The sequence below is a fragment of the Larus michahellis genome, chromosome 4, assembly GCF_964199755.1.
Source record: "Larus michahellis chromosome 4, bLarMic1.1, whole genome shotgun sequence".
Taxonomy (NCBI): domain Eukaryota; kingdom Metazoa; phylum Chordata; class Aves; order Charadriiformes; family Laridae; genus Larus; species Larus michahellis.
The window spans coordinates 87,632,099-87,638,227 of NC_133899.1; the positions used below are offsets into that span (position 1 = coordinate 87,632,099).

A 6,129-nucleotide genomic window follows, 5' to 3' on the forward strand; every position below is an offset into this window, starting at 1 on the left:
ACCTGAATCCCTAAAATGCTAACACTACCCATATCGAAAGCCAGCAGGACGCAGACAGAATTGAGCATCCTCACGCATATCCCCCATCCAGTGTAGCTGCACACCGGAAAACTTGTAAGGCACGATAAGGTAAGCAAGATCAGAAAATTCCTGACATCTGCACAATGCCGAATTGTCCAGCACAAAGCACGGCACTCACATCCACTCCGATTTAAGAACACTGCTAGAAAGCATCTGAGCACCGTAAAAGGTCAGATCAATTTATTCCACCTGTTTTCAGTGTATAAGGAATTCGAGCACAGCGCACCCTTCCCAGAACCAAGAGCCCAGCTCCTTTGGGGATACGGATGCTTTTCTCTGTGTACTAAATAGAAGTAGGTACTCCTGTAGGTATCTGCTGGAGAGAAGACCGTGAGAACCAGAAGTTGCTTCTGAACTTTAAGGCCACCAGAAAGCTCCTCTGGTTTACCAGAGTGGGGAAGGGGAAATTCTGACAGCTGGATATACACAATACAACCACCTAAACTGTTCATTGCATAGTTTGTCTGTAAGGTACTTCATACACACATTATATCCATCCATCCAGTAGCTCATGCGCTGGTTTTGTACATAATTTTCTCATCTTAAGTGGCTTACCAAATAATTTAAATATCATTCACATGCTTAGTGTTTAACCTAAGCAAAGGCTCTGTTTCTTTTAACTTTAGCATGGAGGTTTTAACCACCTGGATGTTGCATATGAACTTATCATAAATATTTTTCTTCAGCAAAACCAGGGACAGGAAAAAATATTCAAGCATTTACTTTCTGACTGTTGACTATCACTCGGGGAAGATTTATCACTAAGTTTAAAGTCTTACGTGCAGCTTGCCAGATTCAAACGGCTTCCAGGCATCTATTTTACCATTCAGTTAAGAAATCTGAACTTGCTTCTAAAAGACTCCTCATAACGCTAGTGGTAACAGAAAACCACATCAGAGTTTTCTGTTATGGCAAGAAACAGAGGTGAGTTTATTGTCTTTCTACCACATTTGTCGCTTAACTGGTATTTGTTCACCTGGTAATGGATAACTCAGTCACACAAAATGCATGTCAAGCAGAATCTCTTCTAAATCCCTGACTGTAACTTTTGTAAATGCTTTGGAACAAAAGGTCAGCCAAAAAAAAAAAAAAGAAACAGATGCAACCAATCCTGCCAGACACCATTTCTACATAAAAAAAGAATAATAAAACTTCTGGAAGTTACTGAAGTGAGTTATATGTATGTAATTTATGTTACAATGGCAAAGACTGTAAGCCAAATGGGAATTATCACCTTTGCTTGGATGCGAGAAGCTTGGACGGCAGGGCTCACCTCCCCTCACTTCGGACAGGGACCACGGTGACCTACACCTGAACATCACACCCACCATCCCCAACGCTCAACCAGCAGGCACGCCTGGATCACAATTCAGCTGACCTCATCAGAAACCCGCTTTTGGATGAGAGGCACCGAATCCTTATTTCTCTCCGCTGATTACAAAAAGAGCCTCAGCAACCAGCTCCGACACGGATGTTACGCCGCCAGTGTCTGCATTCAGCAAAACTACTTTTCACGGCATTAATCTTATGATTAACTGATGCTTCTGTTTATGGACAACCGTTGCTACATACAATTCACTAAACACGATAGTGCTGGGAGAATCACGGCTGGTGGCAGCCCTAAACTTTACTGCCACGCAGAGAAAGCCTCCTCTGCTGTCGGTGGCACCCCTGTTCCACGAGGTTTTGGTGCTATCAGTCAAACCTGTTGTTCATCACAAAGTACTCCCTTGAAACACTCCTGGTCCTAACAGCCAGAATCTAAAGCAGCACTGCATCTTGCAAGGAGGTAGGGGCGGGGGGGGATCTCCTTCGCAGGTCGCAGCGGGAGCCTTCCATACGCTTAGGATGGGAAACAATTCCACCGGATACTTTGCAATATTAATAAAAATCATACATGTGGCTTTTTTTAATATGCAGGTTTACTTTGTCTGCTGTTACTCTGCCCCAAGACTCCAGACATATTCAGCTCTTTCATTAATGTCTATTTATTGAAGTCAATGGACTTGTACCTGCAAAACACCACTGTTAATTAGGAGAGAATCCAGCTCCAGTATGACTCATTTTGCTGGTTATGCAAGAGGAAATCGTGAAAATTTTTATAGCAAAAAGATTTCCCTTGTGGTGAAGTTAAGCATTTACTCTTTAAATATACCGCAGTGTTTGCATTAAACTTCTGTTTCTGGCTTCGCTGTAAAGCAATTGCTCGGGTTGGCCACCTACCGAGAGAAATCTTGTAACAGCAAAAAGGCTGTTTGTTGTTTTCCCGGAGTTAGTCATATCATGATGTCATTATTAAAATGAAAACCCAGATGACAATGATTAAAAATATCTGCTAAAGCATGCCCTCTAGATGTTTTTCTTCTTAGATACAAACATTAAATAGATCTGCAAGTCTATTTTTTGTCCCGTACACGCAGCATCACAGCAGAAACTTCTCCCTTCAGTAGGATTTTTCCCAGTTTGCATCGGTGGGGTGCTAGAGTATTCTGGGTCAAGTTCTCCACCTGGGATGTCTGCACTGGATTACTCCAATAAAGCATTTCACACCAAACGGGGATTTTTTCATAACTTCTTACTACTCTGCACAACCTTCCCAGCTGGGACCCTTGTGCCAGGTGAGTGCCAGGCACATCGAGCCCCCTCTTTCTCACCTGCACCGTGCCAGACCTGGATGGTCAGGCTATCCAGCTGCAGGCCAGAGACACTTTCATAGAATCATAGAATGTTTTGGGTTGGAAGGGACCTTTAAAGGCCATCTAGTCCAACCCCCCTGCAGTAAGCAGGGACATCTTCAACTAGATCAGGTTGCTCAGAGCCTCATCAAGCCTGGCCTTGAATGTCTCCAGGGATGGGGCCTCCACCACCTCTCTGGGCAACCTGGGCCAGTGTCTCACACCCTCATTGTAAAGAACTTCTTCCTAATGTCTAATCTAAACCTGTACTGCTCTAGTTTAAAACCGTTGCCCCTCTTCCTATAACTACATGCACTTTGACCCTCCCAGGGACCACCAGCTCCGGTACTCCAAACCAGCACGGGGGAAGAGGACAAAGGTGGCCCAGTGCTGGCATTTCTCTCTCCTGGAGCAACGGATGACAGAAGGCACAGAGCTGGGATGAAATATTCCTCAAGTAGCACCAGCAAGCCCTCCAGCTGCCACATGAGCCAGAAACCCGCATCTGATGGCTCTGCCTGTTTCAAGGGCGCTGTCAGGAAAGACATCCATAGACTGCGTGGATTTGTCTGGAAATTGTGTGTTATTCCTCATTTCTAATTCAGTGGTTTTTCTTTACATTGAGAACGTTAAGGTGAGCCTGAAAATCGCAGTGAAGAACTTGGAAGTGTTCATACGATATCTTCAGGAAATCCTGCAATTGTACGCTTAAAAGTACTGCACAGAAGCTAACTAACACCTTCCCACTCAATGACGACGACAACATTCTTCCCCCCGTACTAGTAGTTCTATCTGTAAATGGTGTAACTGGGCAAAATGATCATTTCCACTCCTGATGAGTAATTTGGGTTACACTGCCATTTTCCCCAAACCTTTACCTTAAGACATGATACTAAATGCTAGAGAAATACAATTTTATGTCTCAAAAAAACGGGAGTCCAAGACAGCCGAGCTGCTGGTAAGAAAAATACAACCAAATGCCTGGTGCTGATGGCGCCAGGCCACTGTAGAAAACACTTTCATTCTAGGCGGCTAATTGAAGATGCTTAATGGAATCAATGACACAATATGGATTTTCCTATCGTGTTCAGAGTAGTTTTTCAGTCCTTGACAGTTGTTTAGATGTTTGCCTTGTTGTTTCTTCTTTTTTTTTTTTCATTTTTACATAAAAGTAGGATGGTAATCTCAAATTAACGGAAGCTAAATTACCAGCAAGAGTTCCAGGAGTTTTTATCCCCTTGCCCCCTCAAAATTTTCAGGCAGACCCTTATCCCCCCGCTGCTATTTTACAGCTGAAATTGCATTACGTACTAAATTATGAGCAGAACTCACGGGTTCACCTAAAGTTAGCATGCTCATAACCATGGTCAAATTGAAGAGCAACTGATAACGCGAAGCAAATTCTTTGCGCCACAGCTCTCCGCATTTCTTGTCTCTGAACTACTGTTACCTGCATGAACGTGGAAGATACCAAACGTAACTCTGCTCTCAGTTATCAGACCTCAGATTTGCATAGTTTAAAACAAATACTACCAAGAGCTCCTAAGAGTCACACCGCCCCATGTGAACATCGTCCAAGGCTCATGGATTTTCTGTGCATGTTGTCATCACTCACTTGTAATCCTCAGCAGCATGACGAGGGTCAGCCTGGATGCTGACAGGCAATCACAATTTAAGGTGATCCCCATCACCTGGAGGTGAGGCTTTCAGCCTTCCACAGCTCTCCAGCTGAAAGGTAATGCTCACTATTCTTTTTCTCAAAAATCTCTTTCCTTCAGTCTCCTCAAACCTCACCCCACCAGACATCACCCACCCTCCTGTTTGCTGACATCAGCGGTGTGTTTATTAACTTTACCTGCACAGCTACTCAAAATTTAATTCTGGTTAATAGCAGTGGATAACGTGTGTTTTCCTCGCACAAGGTTAAGAAGCTGCAGAGAAACGAAGGGTATAATTATTGCGTCACAACCAAGTTTTAGCCATGCCTTAAAACCAGTTTGCTGTGTCAGAAGGTGGTCAGCGTAACCAGCTCCCTGTGGGATGTAACAGAATTTAACACTGCTGCCGGCTGCGCTGGAACCAGGGATCCACAAAAACCGCAGGAAGAGCCCGCACTGGCCTCTGTATGAACTCTGTATGAACTGTTTGCACCTTGTAAGTACTGCCTGAGTCAGAAATCAGTGCAAACTCCAGAAGAACAACAACCCTCGACTAAGCAGAGCATGCATACCACCTCTGACTGCAAGGCTGAATTACACCATCTCGTGCACAAGTGTACCAAAAAGCCTCTGCAGGAAAACATTCACCTGATACTGTTATCTCAGCAAATACCATTATATCATTATAGAACTGTTAGAGTTGAAGGGACTTTAAAGATCGTGTAGTTCCAACCCCCCTGCCATGGGGACACCTCCCACCAGACCAGGCTGCTCAGAGCCCCATCCAGCCTGGCCTTGGACACCTCCAGGGATGGGGCAGCCACAGCTTCTCTGGGCAACCTGGGCCAGGGGCTCACCACCCTCACAGGAAAGAATTTCTTCCTGATATCTAATCTAAATCTCCCCTCTTTCAGTTTAAAACCATTACCCCATGTCCCATCACTACACTCCCTGATAAAGGGTCCCTCCCCATCTCTCCTGTAGCCCCTTTAGGGACTGGAAGGGGCTCCAAGGCCTCCCCGGAGCCTTCTCTTCTCCAGGCTGAACCCCCCCAGCTCTCTCAGCCCGAAAAGGGAAGAAAACCTGCATGTTTGCGTTACTTCACGTCCGCCCCGCTCCGTGGCTGAAGGGTTCCTGCTCCGGCCGCCCCGCCTCCGATCTTCTAAATTGGCGTAATTAGAGCAAAGGTCGGCGGCGCCCGCGCTCACGCGTGGGGCCGGGAGGGACGTTCCGGCGGATGGCGGCGCCCGCCCCGTCAACCCCCGCCGCTCCCCGGCACCGGCGGCTCCGCGCTCCCGCCCCGGCTCCCCCCGTACCTGCCCGCCCGCCCTCCGCGGGGCTCGGCTCGGGCCGGGAGGCGCTCGGCGGATCTCTGCGGGGCTCGGCGAGCCTGGCCCTGGGGGGTGTCGTGTCCCCCTCCTCCTCCCCGCCGCGCCCTCCCGGCGGGCAGCGGCCCGTAACGCTGGAAAGACCCGCGTGTGGTGTTTCCCAGGGAATTCCGTTCGGGGAACGTCTTTCAGGCTAAACGGGGACCTTTCATAAATTATGTAGCCCCCTGCGAAGCGCAGCGGGGAGCACCGGGCTCGGGTAGTTCCTCGTTGGCACCGCAGCGACCTCGGGCTGGGCTGAGGGATGGATTTTAGAAAGGCGTTCGGCCTTGATTTGGAGATGAAGGGGTGGGGAAAGCCATCATTTCCCGTGGCTTCTTCTACTCT

General features: G+C 47.3%; 1 protein-coding gene across 4 annotated transcripts in view; it reads right to left on the reverse strand.

Moving 5' to 3' along the window:
* The window catches only part of BBOX1 (gamma-butyrobetaine hydroxylase 1), a 41,566-nt gene extending 35,437 nt beyond the window's left edge, over positions 1–6,129 (reverse strand). The window contains exons 1-2 of one of the 4 annotated variants that reach the window (XM_074586267.1): positions 5,498–5,555; positions 4,612–4,687 (exon numbers count right to left, since the gene is read on the reverse strand). The gene's annotated coding sequence lies outside the window, so the exon portion shown is untranslated. The other 3 variants (XM_074586264.1, XM_074586263.1, XM_074586265.1) reach the window with 3 other exon arrangements.